This window comes from Apium graveolens, chromosome 2 (genome assembly GCF_009905375.1).
Source record: "Apium graveolens cultivar Ventura chromosome 2, ASM990537v1, whole genome shotgun sequence".
Classification (NCBI taxonomy): Eukaryota; Viridiplantae; Streptophyta; class Magnoliopsida; order Apiales; family Apiaceae; genus Apium; species Apium graveolens.
Window position 1 is genome coordinate 170,514,121 of NC_133648.1, and position 19,797 is coordinate 170,533,917.

Genomic DNA, 19,797 nt, shown 5'->3' on the forward strand with positions numbered 1-19,797 from the left:
CTCCTCTAATTCAGATTTTTCATTAGCTTCAGGTAACTGCTGAAATTGAAGTTGTTGCTTTGGGACATATTTCTTTTGCTGAAAACCAGGAGGGTTATACTGCCTTGCTGTGTATGGCTGATAAGATTGTTGCACCGCATTCTGATTATTGCTCGAGCTGAAGTTAGGATGATTGTGGTTGTTTGGATGATAAGTGGTTGGAGCTTGTTGTTGTGATCTCTGAAAATTGCTTACAAATTGAGCTGATTCACTAGAAATAGCACACTGATCAGTCTCATGGGCACCAGCACAAAGCTCACAGACACTAGTGATTTGATTAACTTCGTATTTAGTCAAAGTGTCCACCTTCATCGTCAAAGCCTTAAGTTGGGCAGCTATAGCAGTTGCTGCATCCAAATCCAGAATTTCTGCTACTTTTCCCTGAGTCAGTCTCGGGGAAGGATTCTGGTATTCATTAGCAGCCATCAGTTCAATCAATTCATAAGCTTTATTGTATCTCTTAGCCGACAAGGCTCCTCCTGATGCTGCATAGAGCATGGGTCTAGAAGTAGCACCCAATCCATTATAGAAACATTTTATAATTATCCAATCAGGCATGTCGTGATGTGGGCACTTCCTTAGCATCTCCTTATATCGATCCCAAGCCTCACACAGAGATTCTCCAGTTTGCTGAGTAAACTGAGTAAGAGCATTCCTGATTGCAGCAGTCTTCGCCACAAGGAGGAATTTAGTGAGAAACTTTTGAGCAAGATCCTCCCATGTGGTGATAGACCCTGGTGGTAGAGAATGTAACCAGCACTTCGCTTTATCTCTCAGAGAGAATGGGAATAGTCACAGCTTGATAACATCTTTAGTCACACCATTGAACTTGAAAGTGTCATTGATCTCAATAAAATCCCTGATGTGCATGTTGGGGTCTTCAGTAGGAGAAACCCAAAAATGAACTGAGTTCTGTATCATCTAAATCGTGCTTGACTTCATCTCAAAAGTGTTAGCCAAGATGGATGGCCTGATGATGCTTGACTGAATGTCATTGATCTTAGGCTGAGAATAGTCCATCAAATCCTTAGGAATTTCTGCTTGATCTCCCATCACTACTAAAATTGGTTCCTCGATTTTCTCTACTTCTTCTATCTTCTTTTCATCCTCAAAAACTTCCCTTCGAACCACTACAACTTCTTCCTCGGCTTTATCCAAAGTTCTCTTACGAGACCGCGAACTTGTATGCATACACGCTCGCTAAAGTACCTGAAATAAGACAAAAAAAGAGATAAGTAACAATGCCCGAGTCAATGAACTTTAACGGTCACTGATGACAAACACATAAACAAAAAATTAACACTGCATTCCCCAGCAGCGGCACCAAAAACTTGTTAGTCGCTAAACACGTGCTAATAATACACGCAAGTATACGCATTCGCAAGTAATAAAGAATTATTTCTAGTTCGTTCCCACAGAGACTGACTTTTATTAACTAATTAATTTATACACTTATGCACCGATGATATGGTTATTATCCAATGCTAAGACGATAACAATTTGGGTTTTTGTTTATAACCAAGAATTAAACTAACAATTATAACTAAGAGAATAAGAATGGTTGAATTAATATATATGACAAACATGGGATTCTAACTTCATTAAATACTTCATTCAATAGCTTTATTGTTCTTAACATTAGCAGGTAATGGTGATGATACTAATCAGATAACACGAAACTCATAAACGCCAACTTTCGTTGCACAAATACCATACTATTAGAAATCCATAAAATAAATAGAAGCTGAATAGACACCAATTATATTGAGACCCTATATATCTATAGAATTTAACATAAAGGTTTAAAACATAAGTTATCTATCGTGATTACATAGGGAAAGTAAGAAGGTTAAAATTACCTACGAATCATGCATAACAATAACACATGAACCTATGCTAGCATGGCAAGTTCTAAATCCTTAAATTCACTGTCACTTCATTAAAGATTAACACGCTATCTTATTAGTTCGCGACGCTCATAAGATGAATAAGCATAACCAATACTAGGTTATCATACAATCACCACACACTAAGGTATCAAATAAATTAACTAAAGAAATCCATAAATAAATCCGCTAGAACCCCACGATAACGATAAGCCCATAATCGGACTCATAATCAACGTGGGTTCCGATGAAAGCATGGTATAATAAACATAGTCTTTATACTGAATAAATAATAAAACCAAATACGAAACAAGACTAAGGTTCAAGAATAAGAAAACTAGCATCCAAGTTACAACTTAGAACAATGATTCACAAGTAAAACAAGATCTTCTTTGTCTTCATTGAATCGTGCTAACACGGTCTTCTTACGGCTCTCCTTGTGCTCTGGTATATCTGTCTCTCCATAAAACGTCCTTTATTTAAGTATATATAGAAGCCCATGCAAGATAGAAGTCCTCCAATTGTAAATCAACTAGAATCAGAATTCTGGGATCCCGACCCGGCGCGGCCGCGCGCTTCCTCGGCGCGGCCGCGCTGGCTTTCTGACATATGGGCGCAGCCGCGTGCTAGACCAGCGCGGGCACGCCGTGCTTCTGGAAAAACTTCTGAATTTCTTTAATTACTGCTGCAATCGAGTTGGCTTTTGGAGCTTTAATCTTGGACATCATCCTAACACCATATTAGCACCAAAATAATGCTAATTCACCTGATTCTTAGAATAATGCCTGAAATGCAAAAACACTAGAAAATACATTAAAACACCAACAACTTGAGTAGATTTACACCAATTCAAAGCTTTACGGAGCATAATAAAGTATCATAAATGCCACTCAACACTTAGATAGCTCTTCAAGTTACTACAGATGCCAACACCAAGAGTTTTCTCAAAGCTCACATTGAGTCTCTTCATTTTGCACAAAATCCAATCTCTAAAGGAAAATCAAGATGTGATTGAGCTCAAGACAAAAATTGGACAAGTCAAAAAAGACATCAATGAAAGATTAGAGGCCACTCTTCCTGACTCTACAATGAGAGATATCAACAGGCAACTCAGGAAAGATTCTGACCTCAGTACAAAGGTTAATTCTTTGGACACAAGGCTGAAAACTCTAGAAACTTCCATCACTAAAATCCAACTCCATCAAACTCAACAATCACTCTTACTTCAGAAATTGGTGGTTGCACAAACTTCCAACCCTGCTCAACTTAATGCTAACCAAAAGGGGGAGAAAGATGTACTTGTCTCAGTGAGTGAAGGAGAGACATCTACAATCATTCTAGTTAGTAAGGGGGAGAAAGTGCACAACATTCAAGTCAGTAAAGTGATTTTTCCAGCAATTACTTTCCCTAAGCCACCAGTTCTTGACATCATTGACTTGATCAAGATAGCAGCAGATGAGCTATAAATGAAAGAAAAATGGAAGAAAATTGATGAGAACATTGAGAAGAATTTTGGTCCAATTGAGAAGTAAGACAAAGCCTTCTCTCATTTCTCTCAATTGAGACCAATTTCAGTCAATGAAATAAGCTTAGAAAATATGAAAAGGGGTCAACCCTCAGCAATAAAATCTCCAAACGCTAATGTGAATTTTCAGCCAAAGAGAAATATCAAAAGAAATCAGACAAAAATCCATTGGAATTTCATTTACTCCCAATAATCAAGACTGTCTACTACGGAGATCACTAACGAATTCATTGCCATGGAATTTCGAAATCAACGAATAAATCATAAAGGGAGGAAAAGCAAAGAAGATATAGATATGACTGAGAGCAACTATACAAGTACATAAGATGGCCAATCTTAGTACCACATAGTTCGCAACACATAATTCGGTGGCGTCCCACCAGACCCTTTGTCACACAGATAAACAGTCAAATCATATGCATTGTCTGCCCTCAATCAACTGACGGAATCACCGAGGAAGGAAACAATTTTTAAATAAAAATTCACAAATAAGAAGGGAAAATCTGATTTATAATGAAATCAACAAGACCTTAAGTTGCTTAATTCGAGCTTTAACTTTCTTACGGGAAAACAAGCAATTTATAAAAAGGTAAACAATTACTTTGGAAACACAATGTGTTTCAAGAAAGGCGTGAAAGGTTCAGGATTATACAACAGTACTGATCCCCATACTTCACGAAACCTGGCTGTCATAGCAGCCACCGACACTTATCATACTATCCAAACTTACCGAAGTCACACACACTCGGTCCAGTAACATCCCTTAACATAGAAAATATGATATTTAGAAATAAAATCGGCATCTCTCCAGCTGACACATTAAAGGTCCGCTCAGAAATTGAACTTTCACGATCGGACTCGCTTTCTCAAAAAGGAAGAACTAGAATTATCTACCGGAGCTTACCGATAATACATATACGAAGGTGACATACTAAAAGCTAGGGCAGTTTCAGCCAATCCTCAACAAGCGTCAGGGTTTCATCTTAGAAACTCTCAACTGAACTCTTAGACTCGCTCCTCTGATTGAGTTACTGATTCTTAACTTTATATAAACTATTCTACATTATTTCAACTCTACTCATAACCTAAATCAGGGACTCAAACCTGTAGCTCGGATACCAATTGTGACGGCCTCAACCCCGGGGTCAGGAGTTGACGTCACCAACAACATTAATACTAAACATAATATAATCCAAATCATTAATAATACGTAACCACGACCCCTTTACCAAGACCTTTTCAAGGTTTAAATATGATTTAGGTTACAACTATTATAAAATTGGCTTACAACAAACCATCCTGATGTAACTAACTTAATACAGCAACTCAATAGACCATCTTTGGTCCAACACAAGTACCTCAGAGGAGCCTGGCACGGAAGGAACTGGAACTCTACCCTGACTACCATGGAAGAATCTCCTAGGCATCTGTAATACATATATAAATTATTCTGCAAGGGTGATAAATCAATTGCTCAGCAGTATCACTATATGAATAATAAGTAAAACGATTTAAAATAAAACAATTATAGGAACAGAATTCATAACTTGATAGAGAACAAGTAAAACATGCATAAACTGGATATCAAAACTAGCATGCTCTGTAAATAATATCATCAGTCGTGTGCTGTGCATAAATAATAGAGTCCAATTTTAGCATGCTATTTTAATTTCTAAAACCACTGTTCCATTATAGGAACCATAAATAATCTGTCCTGTTATGGGGACCACAAAACTATCTGTTCCGTTACGAGAACTACTAAATCAAAATCAAATATATAATTGGATGAATCCTAGGGACAGCTATTAGTCTATCCCACCACAACCTGTTCCAGAACTCAGAGACTAGCTAGGTCTCTGTCACGCTGGACTAAGCGGTTTAAATAGAGCGCACAACCGACTTAGCCTCTTACACAAACCCGCTGGGCCGTTATGGGCCTCTTATACAACCATCCAATATCTGATCTGTTTTATCCAGTTTCTAAAATCAATTATATATATATATCTCTTTTAAACAGTTATATCACAATACACTTTTTAAAATCTTTCCAGTTTTAATCACAATCTAGAGATAGGCATTTTCAGAAGTCACTTTCCCCCAAAACGTAAGTTCATACAACATTTTTAAACACGGGGGATACGTAACTTAAAATGTTATGTTCCAATACGTAAATTAAATCAGCAATTATTCATATATACTGAATTGTAAAAGATTTGTTCATGGGTACTTGCCTTGCACAGCTTTACAACTATTACTAATTGACTTTAAGCTGACTCGAATGCTCAGGCTTTATCGTCTATCTACTAGATCACCCTGGATTCGACCTCAACAGTCAAGTCCTTCGATTAGAACCTTATTGAGCTTATCGACTGACCACCAGACTATCTTTCATCTAATGCCAATTCTCGGGCCTTTCGACTAGAACCTACAGAGTTGAACGACTCTATATTAGACATCCAGTTATGCTTGACATATCCTCACTATTAATTCTACCCAAACGATAACATATCCCGACTCGTAATTATACATATTATAATAACACACACAACAATTAGGGTTCACGTTCTCAAAAATTGATTCGGGGTTCATTTTCAGAAATACGTATACTCGTCATTTTACGAAATTAGGGTTATTGGTTTTGGCAAAATATTTCATCACAACGTACAATCAAGTTTTGTATAAAATACATATATATTTATATATTTGCTCGACGTCCCAATAATTACCGGATACACTCCCATATTTCCGTAGTTTGATTTCCTAGAAATCGGGCAGCACTTCCTTTGTTTATCGGTCTACCCATCGAAACATAATCGACGTCAAATCGCAATCACAATCCAACAAACAGACAATCAATCCAACTTCACAATCCAAATAATCCCGAAATGTATTATTTAACTACTACTTTTTATTTCGACTAATAATATATGAACTAAATTATTTATTTTAAAATATTAGGACTCAGATAACGATCATCATGATCCACCGTCGACTCGCTGAGGCTCATCGTCGACGGCGGAAAAATTCGCGTTTTTCCATTTATCGGACGTTCTGCGCGAATTTCACCGATTAATACAATTTATTCCCGCACGAATTTATTTATATCATGAAACGGTAATCAAATAAACCCTACAGAAAATAAAATAAATCAATAAATAAAATCAGTCCAAAATAACCAAGCGAACAACAGCACATATACTCGGCCCAAATTAGGGCCCAATAGAGGAGGAAGAAATATAGTCCAGGAACACAGCCACACCGCTGCACTACACACATACCCGAACCCACATAAACACACACACACAACTGCACGCATGATCACATATATATATACAGGGATATATACAAATTCGTAACAGGACAAACACATAGCCAAGGTAACCATAGACACTAGCCGGCCGGAACTCGCCGGAGGAATGCGGTGGCGGCAGCAGAAACTCGCCGGAAAAGAACAACGGCGGGGAAGGGGAAATACAGAATGGGGATAGAAGGGGAACATGAGGAGGGATTGAAGGGAGAGAAAGATAAGGAGATTTGGAGAAACGAGAGGAGAGATATTAAGAGAGGAGAGATATTCGAGAGATTGAAGAAGTCTGAAGAAAATTAAGATGTGCTGGGTACCTAATTTCCGGCCATGTGTCCAATTAAACGGACACATGTCCCTTTTCCTGACCGCATGACTGAATTTTGACCTGAATCTCATATTTAACCGGGCAACTTACGGATAAGCTTAATTATATAAATTACCAATTAAATTCTAAAATTATCAGAATAACTAAAAATTAATAAAATAAAATTTTCATAATTTTTGAAGCGTTTTTGAAATGCGCACGATGCCCGCAATTCATAATTAACGAACCGAGCTGCATTTGAAACAAATTCAGAAAATTATGAAATAGTCTTAAAATATTGTAAATATCCTGAAGTTCATTAAAACGTAAATTCGGAAATTTTAAAATAATTTTTGAAATGCAATTTATACCCGCTTTTATCAATTAAACGATCAACGCACGGGTGAAATTAATCTCAAAAATTTCCAAAATAATTTTAAAATTCTCAAAATATTATAAACTTCATAAAATCTGAGTTTCGTAATTTTTGAAAAATTATAGAATTAAATACGTATTTTACAAATAAATGCAATCAGAAAATCATTTAAAGATAAATAATTAATGAAATATTGATTTCTTACTTTTATAAAATCCTAAAAATAATTATTGAAATTATAAAGTCATAAAATCAAATTTAGGGATAATCCAGATATTTGTGAAAGTAAATCTGCCATAAAACCACTTTTACAAGTAACAACGAGATAATACAGCTCAACAAACAATTATACAAATAATCCTTGAACACCAACGATCATACATAATTAATAACAAAATAATACCCAACTAATTGAACCCATACACATATTTTAATTATTTAATTATTAAATAATTACACATTTAAATAATAAAAATATACGAGTCTTTATATCAAAGATCTCAGAGACTCAGTCTTAAAGAAAAGAATTGCTAAAATCTACAGGAATGGAAAAATGATATGTGTGGTAGCTGGACATCCATAGTTTGCAGAAGCCAAGAAAGAAAAAAAGGTGAGGCTCAAACATCAACAAAGGAAAGCTGCCTTAGATGCCAAGAACCAAGCCAAGAAGCCTGCAACCACAGAATCTGTAACGCCTGTCATAACAACTGAGACTCTGATTGAAGAAAAGCAAGAGGCACCAAAGCAGTCAAAGAAACCAAGATTGAAATTTAGACCAAAGAGGAAGCTGTATTTTAATGAAGACAAGGAAGAGTTCATGCCTACCCTATCTACCACTTCAAGTCAACCAGTTATGCCCACAGTGGAGCAGGTTGAATTCAAGGTTTATTCTGAATAAATTTTCATGGTGAACCCATAATTCCCAATGATGAACCTAAAGATTGGGAAAGCCTGCCACTCCCTAATCTAAACATTCCAATCCAGACCAAACCAAGGAAAACAAAGAAGAAATCAATCAAAAAGGCCAAACCTATCAAACTTCAATCCAAAGCCTCAGCCAAACCCAAACCAACTATCAACAAGGGAGATCAACTCTTCATTTGTGACATCAAGAAATTTTTAAACATAGATCTCTATCTGGATGAGCTAGAGGAAGTAAGAGCTATTGATGCTTACAAGCATCTTCCATAGAGATTGGTCTTCAGATATAAGGGTGGAAGAGAGCTAATTTGGCCTCTTCATATAATTCTCAATGAAGGCTATTTTGCTCTAGTAAATATTTTCTCCTCAATAAAGAAGAACTTTGTATTCAACATTGTTGAGTAAAATTGAGGAGATAAGGAATAGCTGGAGAGGCCCAAATACACTCTCAAGAGTCTTGACAATTCCATACAAAGGAAATAGAGTGCATTTGAGGCCATACTGGTTGATCGAATTCAAGGATGAAAAATGCACCAGAAGATTCTTCAGATTAGAGGATCGGCTAAAAATTTCAAGTAATGAAACTATCATGGAAATGTAAAAGATGTTGGATCAGACCAATAAAGATGAATCTGGATTCTACAGGTAACTCCAAAACCAGATTGAAGAGAATAATGAGAAATTGAGAAAGAAGTTTAGATAGTCAAGGAAATAAGTTATATTTTCTCAGTCTAGAGGAGCACCTTGAGAATGGCTTGTGAGATTCTCTATAAACCTTCCTCTGTATGATTTTCAATAAAATGTAGCACTTGTTAATTTTATCTACTATAAATCAGTCTGTATTTATAAGGTGTTTTGTTATCATCAAGTTTCTCCTAATTTATGCCTACAATTCCAGTAGACATAAATTGGGGGAGATTGTTAGGAATATATTGTGTACTTGATGATAAGTTAAATAAAACACCTTAGTAGATTTAATTTAGTGTATTTTGTAGCTCTCAACGGATGATCACTTTAACATCCGTTGAGAGAGTAACTTATGTATCAATAAGTCTTGTATCACATTTATGCATTCTACAATACTTTAAAGAGTCTAGAAGTTGTAGGATATTCTAAGTCATGTTGACTACTAGTTTGATATGCAAAATAGGTTGGCCAATTGTAAATATTAGATGCCTTATAATTTTGCATAAGTGAAATAGAGTTAACTGTTATGGAAGACTTTCAACGCATGTAACTACAAGGCTTCGATGGATGACCCAAGTCACATTCAACGGATGATCTAGTGAAGCTTCGACGGATGATTTACCACAGATTCAACGGATGATCCAATAAAGTTTCAATGGATGGTTTAATTCAAATAGTAGTTGATAGTGACTTGACAGTCGCATGGGTTGACTAGATGCAAATGGAATGTGGCATCCTATTTATAGGTTTTAGAGAACAAAGAAGCATTTCAATTTCCATGCTAACTTGAAGATATTCAAAGATGCTGGATAGAGAAATGAAGAAGCATGTAATTAGATTCAGAAACATTCACTACGCCATATATGTCTTTAACCAACACCAAAAATATGTTGTTAAAGACCCCTAAAAATGTTGCTATAAGCGAAAATAGGTATATTGCAACACTTTTTCGGTGTTGGATATAAGGCTGTCACTATATGTATCTAACCTTACATCAGTGTCAATCTATAGCAATATAGCAAAATATGTTGCTATAGATATCAATTGTAACAGGATTTCCAGAGTATAGCAACACATATTTGGTGTTGTAATAGGTATACTAACTGGAAAAAAATGGGCCCCACCAGTGGGCCCACATGTGGGGCCCACTGATGGGGTCCATTGGTGGGGCCCTTTATCATCTATGGAAACACACCTATTGCAACACCTTTAATGTTGCAAAAAAGGAATTTATGTGTATAATTTAGCACCCTATTACAACATACTAATAGGCTATTACAACACCTGAACTGTAAAAAATTGAAATATACTTTTTAAATACTTGATTTCCCATAAATTCAACAATATTCACAACCAATTCAATTCATCCAACCAGTCTTAACTACACATCCAACCATTATATTCTGTCCAACCAACCATTACAATCCATCACAACAAAATATAACTTAAGAAATACAAGTACTCTTGCTAAGAACTAAACGTGCAAGATAACACAAAAACATACAAGTCTTTGAAAATAATGTAGAAGAGAGATATCAAATGGTTTGAGTGCTACGACCAACGGTAAGAGGAGTACCATCAGCTCCTGTGTCACCAAAAATTGTCCCACAAATCTGAGCCATGTTAATGTTCAACCCGGGGTTTGCTTCAAGTAATTTCTACAGGACCAAGCTCACGTTGTCTTGAACCTTCTTTATAACCTTGGCAACTTCATCAGAGAGCTTCCTGTTAAACTTTTCTTTGACTTCTTCAACAACTTCCTGCCTTACCTTTTTTGTCAACTCTTCTAAGCTTGCATCTGATGGATTTGGAGTATGATTTTTTAGGGCCTTCACGTCATGTCTTCCAATGAGCCAACCCGGACCATGATAGCTTTTTCCTCCAGAAAGTGGTTCATTGATACCGTCAAGAGATTCTGATGCAGCAAGCTTTTCTCAATTGTTTACTATTAAAAAATATAACCAACAGTTTCATCAATAATTAACAATGGACGTGGAAGATAAAACTAGACCCGAACACATTGTTACGAATTAAAAATTCTTAAATGATCTCAAGGTGTTAGGTTCAATTTCAACAGAATGTTCAATTTCTTAAAATTCATGCTTTTTTTGCTTCTACGCTAAAATTAAAGGATCTTTTAATGAAGACAGGTCTGCTATATACATGACATTTTCTGGATAAATAGAAGTGTTCATTACTTATAATTCTGAAGTTGTGAACATCTAGATTGTTCTTGTACTTGCGTCATGGCTTGCGCTTTCGAGTTTTAACAATAACTTATGCATCCGATGGATCCAATGAATGCACATCTGATGTATGCGCATATGATGCATGCGTATCTGCAACCAGTTTCTTTTTCTATAAAAATTCAAAACATAATAATTAGAATATTGCTCGATCTACCAAAAATTAAGAGGGTCGGATTAACTTAAATCAAGTTTAATTAAAAAGTGATCGACTTATTTAACAAGACTAATTCTGGATAACTTAACAATGAGTTTTTTTAAGAAAGCCTTTTAAGTACTTTAACACAATGCATTGCGTACGATGTTGTGCCGAACTTGGGAGAACAGCGCTGGACCAGCCGTGTGTATGTCTGTCAATTTACCGTGAATTTTTGCATTTTTTCATCCTTTGAATGCATATTACATGAAGTCAAAATATTAAAATGAGCAAAAGTATATGTTAATTAAAATTGATTAAATAACACAAATGCAGAAGGAATAAAATACAATTATAAAATTCTACATAACCTGAATTTTAGGATCTCCCCAATATTTTAAGAGCACTTTAAAATCCTCGGCTGGAATGTCATCGGGTTTATTAGCTAACCTCACCTCATCAGTTGCGAAAGCCAAATAATGAGCATGTTTTGTTCGACTCTTGTTCCCCCTCCAAGCATGTTGAATTGTCTTCAATGCCTAAACTTTTAATTCCTCGGGAAGAATATAACGCTGCCTACATATAAATTAAATATAAAAAGGTATTATTAAATGGTGAATGGTACTCTTAAGAAAATAAAAATTTAAGGCTAGTTAATTAATTAATTAATTACCTTGGCATAATTCCATAAAGTTTCATGTAGGGTTTGAGGAACATGAGCCCAAGATGCAAAAGTCATTGGCACAACCCTCTTTAGAGTTCCCAGAAAGCGACTCAATTCCGAAACAGCTTTGTCATCATCGGAAATAGGTTATTTTCTGGAGTTTAATGAAATGGAAACTCTTCTTTCAAATGGCCCCATGTGCACTCTATCCATCCTCGTTTTCCTTCTTAACCTTTTAGCAACTTGAACTTTACATAAAATTAAAGAGTCAGTCAAACCAGTAAAATTAATGAACAGTCTAGGCTAATAGTCATATATCTTGTTACCAGTCTCTTGGAAATCTATTAATAACATTATGAAACATCTTATCAGTTGGATCTTCTATATTAAAGATTTGTTGTACTTGTGATGCCATAATATAAGGATCGGATTTTTGAACCAATCTGTTAAAATTAACTCGAGTCATGCCGTATAAATCTTTTTCAGTGTGGTACCAACAACACTTGAACAGGACCGCATAGAATTCTCCCCAGTAATCAATTTCTAGGATCTCTTCAATCGATCCATAGTAACTAATAGCACCAATCTCTGGATTCTGATCTTTCGAGGTCGCAAAGCTAGTGGTCAAGGAAGACAGAAATACACCATTATTCTGTGTTGTACACTTAGAATATCTGTATATTGAATAAAATATGTATCCATTGATAACATATCCGCTAAACCTTTTAGCTACTTGATTAGGGCCCATTACAAGTACTTTTACTTCTTGAGAGATGTACTCTCTTTTCCCAGACTCCTCCTTCAACCACTTCCAAAAATCTTCCGTATGTAACCTCTCTCAACTATATCTTTGCGATATTGTAGTGCCATCAATTCAAACACGATGTTCCCTATAATAAAATACCTAATTAATATAATATAAAAATATATTTTCCAATTATTATTAAAAATTAATTACACCTTTAACCTTACTCAATTAAACTATCAATGTCCTTGTTACCGCAACTGAATAGAATGTACCTATGACATGCCATCCAATGAGATTCCTTGAGAGTAATAGGTTTTCCCTCTTTATTTCTTTTTGTCCCAATAGGATATTACATCTTCTCTGGACAGCTATTGAATTTAGGTACTGAATCGCAGCTCAAAAATTTTGAACAGAATGTCAAACACTCGTCTACCAGGTAGCCTTCCGCGATTGAACCCTCTGGTATAGACTTGTTACGCATTTACAACTTTAGTCTAGCTAGATAACTCTCAATTGACCTGATAAATCTCAGATGTGCAGGTCCCCCTATTTCAACTTCTTCGCATAAATGAACCATAACATCAAAGAAAGCTGATGGAAATATCATCTCTAACTCGTAAACAATTTTAACAATTTCTTATCGTAGCATCTTCAAGTCATCCAAGTCGATGACTTTGCATCAAAGAGCTCTTAGAAATGCTCCCAGTCTTATCAAGGGTGATGCAACCTGAGGTTTCAAGGTTTTTTTAACTGCAAATTGTAATAGGTAGTGAAGAATAAAATGATCATCATGACTCTTATACCCCAAGATTGTCGTTTCCTTCGTGTGAACGTACCGACTTATATTAGCTGCACAGCCATATGGCAATTTTGCCTTCTCTAGTACTGAGCATAAAATTTCTTTCTCTTCTTTCATCATATCAAATATAGCATCCCTAATCTCAAGGCATTTTCCATCTTCTAATCGGACCGGATGAAGGACCTTCTTGATTCCCATTTCTTGTAAATTCAAGCGCGCATTCAAATGGTCTTTTGACTTGCCGCCAATGTTCAGCAAAGTGCTGAGTATATTGTCACAAATATTCTTCTTGGTATGCATAATGTCAAGGTTATGTCGCAATAAATTATGACTCCAATACGGTAAATTAAAAAATATAGACTTTTTTTTGAATGAATTGATCTTTTCACACTTTCTTTCCCTTGGCCTTTTTCCTTGCTTTTTTCCTTTTTTCCATATTGATTTTCATAGCCCGATAATAACTGGACTACATATTCACCACTTAAAATTGGTGGAGCCTATCCCGTTTCAACCTCACCATTGAACCTTCTCTTGTCGAATCTCCATTTGTGCTTCAGAACTAGAAATTTTCTATGGTTTATGTAACACATTATTTTACTATGTTTCAAGTATATTGAAGATTTTTCATAGTGGCATATGGGACAAGCCAATTTACCCTTGGTGCTCCAATCGGAGAACATCACATATCCGGTAAAATCACTAATGGTCCATAACGCACTTGCACGTTGAGTAAAGTTTTGGTTAGTCAAGGAATCATAAGTATCAATGCCAGCATCCCATATTTCTTTCAACTCTTCAATTAGAGGGTACATATATATATGTCGATATTATTTTTTGGAGATTCCAGACCTGGGATGAGTGTTAAAAGAATCAGATTTTCGGGCTTCATGCATAGCCACAGTGGCAGGTTGTAATTCACCAAAATAATTGGCCATGTCGAGTGAGTTGTACTCATTGTACGGTAAGGACTGAATCCATCAGAGGCTACACCAAGTTTGATATTCCTCTTTTCTATCGAAAAATCAGGATACCTTGCATCCATCGCCTTCCAGGCCTTGACATCAGCAGGATGTCGAAGTTTGCCATAATCTTTTCATCCCACAGCATGCCAAATCATAAGTTTCAAATACTCCTTCGACATATACAACCTCTGCAGCCTAGGTTTCAGTGGAAAATAATGCATAACTTTGGCCGGAACTTTTTGAATCACCTTCTCTGTATCATTTTCACGGATGCCTTTCTTTTCTACTATTTCCCATCTTGAAACACCACAAGTTTTACAAACAGTTTCATCTTTATTTTCTCCCCAATACAACATGCAATCATTTGGACATGCGTGATATTTTTGGTAATTGAGCCCTATATCCTTAATGATATTCTTTGTAGAATTAAAATATAAGGGAATGTAGGCATGTGGAAATGCTTCTCTTAATAACCCTAGTAAATCCATGAATGCAACCTTTGTAATTCCATGTACACACTTTAAGGAATAGAGCCTAAAGACAAAACTTAATCACGAAAAATTTGTACATCCCGAATATAACAGTTATTTTCCATCTTTCATATGATGATTAAATCTATTAGAATTGGTATTTGGGCCATTAACGGGGTCATCTTCACCATTCTGCATTTCATGAGTACGATGCAACATGTCAGCCAGATTATCTCCAAAATCAGTACCGGCCTCACAATTCAATTCATCGTCACCCTTTTGTCGAGATACGTCACATATCCATTCCGTATCCAATGGAGATGGTCCATTGTATATCAGATGGTTGTAGATCACATCTTCATGAAACCAGATCTCGTTTTTACATTTCTTGCAAGGACAGATAATTTCATTCCCTATAGAGAATCTAGAAAATGCAATTTCCAAAAATAATTATTATTATTAATTACAACAGACACAAACTTATATTTTTACTATTACAAACATATAGATTATAATTATTACCAACTCCTGAATATAATAATTATTACTAATTTGAGACCCTATTATTTATTAATAACTCATAACCTTAATAATTAAAACTAACTCTTAATTATGATGTTATAATAAGCTATAACAATAATTTAATAAGCTATAACTGATAAATAGTTATCTTAAAAAAATGCATCTCACTTTCACTCATACTCACATATATATTTATTTCTATTCAAATAAATTTACACTTCACTCTAAAATAAAGATATAAATATATTACAATATTAAAAATAGATATATTCTAGACGTATAAAAATACAAATACAGAGTTAGCAGGGTGCAAAAAATAGAAATTACAAGGTTGAATAACTAATTGTGGAGCTCTGTTACAGTAACTAACTCCTGAAATATTGATATGACACAAATACCCTTACTATTAGTAATATATTATACTAATAAACTACAGTCCTGAAAGTCTTACAAATCTAATGTTTCTGGCTAAGGACACTAAAGAACTAATACAACAAATGCTCCCGATACTACACAATAAAAAAACAGCACTTGGCCAAAACATGAAAATTGATAAACCATGTTTATATGAACCTTTCCGAACCACCTCAGTGAACAAAAGACTAAACCTACCCAAGTAACGTCAAAACTATTTGAATGAAACTACAATACAGTAATAATTTAATCTAAATATTAAATGCAATATGTAAGAACCCCTTTTTTAGGGAAGAATAAGAAGAAAAGCCCAAATTCTTGAAACCTGCAACTCTGTACATCATAACTATGTTGGAATCCCAGCTTTTATCTTAATTAAACCTTCTAACATTTATAGACCTTGCATGAATCAAATACAGCTCTAAAGTTGTATCAGCATAAAGGACACGAGTAATCAATTACGGTTACTCCTTGAGTAATGGGAGATGGGAGAGGGTTATGTGTCTCAAAATCCAGAGGACTCTGTACTTAAACTTATATTTTAGCTAAACGCAAAATTTAAATAAACTATTTGAGTTGTTATAATAGCTTATAACTTGAAATGCATGACTACTTAATGTATCAGGTTCTATAATTCTTTTTTATATTTTCAAAAATTGATACGTAAATACCATCAAAACGGATACAGATAGGGAGAGACAGAGAAATTGAGTGAGAGACAGATAGAGAGGGAGAGAGGGAGAGAGAGGGAGGGAGGGGGAGAGAGAGGGGGGAGAGAGAGGGGGGTGGGAGGGGGAGAGAGTGAGAGAGAGAGAGAGCAGGATACAAACATACATCAAAATACACATAAAACTACATACATACAAACAAACACTCAGATCTAACCCAACCTAAACATGCATAAATTTTGAACCCTAATTGAAACCCAAATCAGTGCATATTAAATTTTAAAGTTAATTTACAAGATGGAAGAGGGTTTATACCTTCAATTCGAAATCGGCAAAGATGTTGAACCCTAATTGAACCCCGTCACTCTGCAAGGCTCCAAATCTTAATCAAAACCCGTCACTCTGCAATGGAACCCTCAGATTATCCAACTTGAACCCAACTCGTCACAGGAACCCATCACTGGAATCCAACTCGTAATTCCCCCTTTTCTTCATGTATCCTACTCTACAGTGCATACTTTCCTTTTTTTGATTCCCCCTTTCTGTAATATCCGGGAAAATTATGTGAATATTATAAGTTAAATAAATAAATATTATGTGTTTTATAAATTTAAAGTAATTGTTGCTATGATATGAGATGTTATAACTGTTATGAGTGTTTCTGTGCGGGCTAGAAAATTTTTCGGTTGATTAAAATATGTTTAAATTGCAATTATATGAACTTATCTGCAATCGGGATGCGTATTTATCAGCATCTTTATTAAGATATCTGTTTTATTTGATTTTATGCGCGTTTGAATATACTTTACGTGTTTTCGGGATTTTCTAGTAATTTAGGGATCGTTTCCGTTTTTCAAAAATCAACGAACCGGGACCCCACCGGGACGACAAACCCCACAAAATCGATGTTTTTTATTTTTATAAAATTATTCGTATTTTAAATACCTTTTATTTTTACATTTTTAAATTATTCGCAATTTTCGGGGAATTTTGATATTAATTTTGTATTTTACCGTTTTTTAAAATTATTCCCCGTAATTATTATTTTGGGGCTTAATTATTGTAATTTAGGGATAAAAAAACACCCTTAATTTATTGTGGGGATATAATTTCAGATTAAATATAAATAGCTGGACTGTTTATTTATTTATTTTTATTTTATAAAAAAAAAAATCAAAACAGATAAACACAGTCTTCTTCTCTATCTGTTAGTCTCGAGAGCATATCTCAAAGGAAGCCATTTTCTGATCGGTTTACCTATCTGTTTGTATTGATATTGATATTGGATTAAAGCCTGTGATTAGACGAACCATTTGACACCAGAATCGTGTTCTAAGGTGCTATATTCTGTTCGAACTTTGTTCGTCGGAATCGACGAAATTGCAAATTCAATTTTCTGTGATTCTTTGATGTTTGTAATGGTTGTATATGATTGTATGAATCATAAGCATCATTTTGGTGTATGATTTGCACGTATTTGATCTTGTTTTAGTCTAAACCGAAGTTCTTGAAAATTTTAATTTTTGATTTTGAATTTCTGGGTTATATAAGAATTGGTTGATAATTTTAGGTTTATGAATTGATTATGTGATTTCAGGGCTTGATTTTGATAGTTAAAACGCTAATTTTGGTGTGAAATCGAGTAGAAAACCCCTGTAGGCCGGAGTTTTAACTTAATCGCCGGTTTTTGCTCGATTTTCGTCGGAGAAGACGAACGGATGGGTGGTTGTGGCTGTTAGGGTGGCGGTGTTATTGCTGGGAATGGAGAGGGCAGATTTCGATCAAAAAGGCGGGTTAATGGTGCTGTGAAGGGCCGTTTTTGGCCTGGTAGGAAACCGACCGGAAAATCTGCAGCCGCCGGATTCTGCAGAATTTTCCGGCGGTTCTTCATGTTCTTCGTCGACCCGGATGACCCGGATGTCGACCCACCCCTGACCCGACTTTAATCCACAAAAACCCTAACCCCCTTTCCCTAAATTGTTTCCCACATTTTCCTTTTACTTTAATTCAGAAATTCAATTTCATTTTTTTAAAATCATATCTTTTATTTTCAAAAATCATTTAATAATTATTTTAAATACCAAAAATTATTTTCTTAATTATTTTAAATTCCTAAAATTATTTTCTTTTATTATTTTCAAAAATCTAATTTGATTTAATTATTTATAATTTATTTTAGTTGATTATTTATTAATCTAATTAATTGATTAAAATCATTTAATCATTTAATTTCATTTATAAATAGTTAAATAAATGTAAATTATTTATAATTAATTCAAATAATTTCTGAAAAATTATTTTTAGGTTTTTAAAAAAATAAATAAATTATATTTTGGTATATAAAAATCAATTAATATTATTATTAATTGATTTAAATCTATTTATTTCTTATTTTATTCATAATAATTAAACCGTTCGTCCGTTTAATACGAAACGAACGCGTACAGACTCAGAAAAATATTGTGCTTCCAATAAAAATACTTTTGAGACCTAATTTCTTTTGTATTGCAATGTCATTTGATTTGTGTATCAGTTTGAGTCGGTATTTGGTCGGTAAATGCTAATATTGACCTAATTTTCATTCTGAACGCACTGAGACGTACCTTTTAATGATCTGACTTATGTGTTACATGAAATATGTGAGTACGTGTTATACGAATACCATGATTACGTGTTACGTGATATACATGCTATCTGTTTCAGTTTTAAAATGCAATGCTAGTTATAAATGATCGGGTAGATGTCAAGACGTATAGTTACGTCGATTGAATTTAGTTCTGTCAATTAAGATAGTCCTTTTGTTTATAGAATCGAGTAGCAAGGAGTGCAGTCAAGTGTTAGACGAAGATAATAGCCATCAGTTAGAAGCAGAGTTAAAGTAAGAGGTTATTGAGCATACCAGGCAAGTACCCCTAACTTCACTTATTGTTCAAGTGATGTTTAATTCGAATCATATTATGCAAGTACCTATATCTTCATTTATCATTCAATTGATATTGACTCTGAACTTTATTCTTTCGATTTCCATACTATTCTAAGTTCAGAATAGTTAAACGTTTTATATTTTGCTATACATTACTCTATACAGTGGAATATTGAATTGAGATTAGCGAATAACTAATT

The 19,797-nt window shown here is 34.7% G+C and overlaps 1 non-coding gene across 1 annotated transcript; it reads left to right on the forward strand.

Moving 5' to 3' along the window:
• Positions 1-595: 595 nt before the first annotated feature.
• LOC141710030 (small nucleolar RNA R71) lies at positions 596-702 on the forward strand. Its single transcript, XR_012570573.1, has one exon. It is a non-coding gene; the product is annotated as a small nucleolar RNA R71 (small nucleolar RNA).
• The last annotated feature ends 19,095 nt before the right edge of the window (positions 703-19,797 follow it).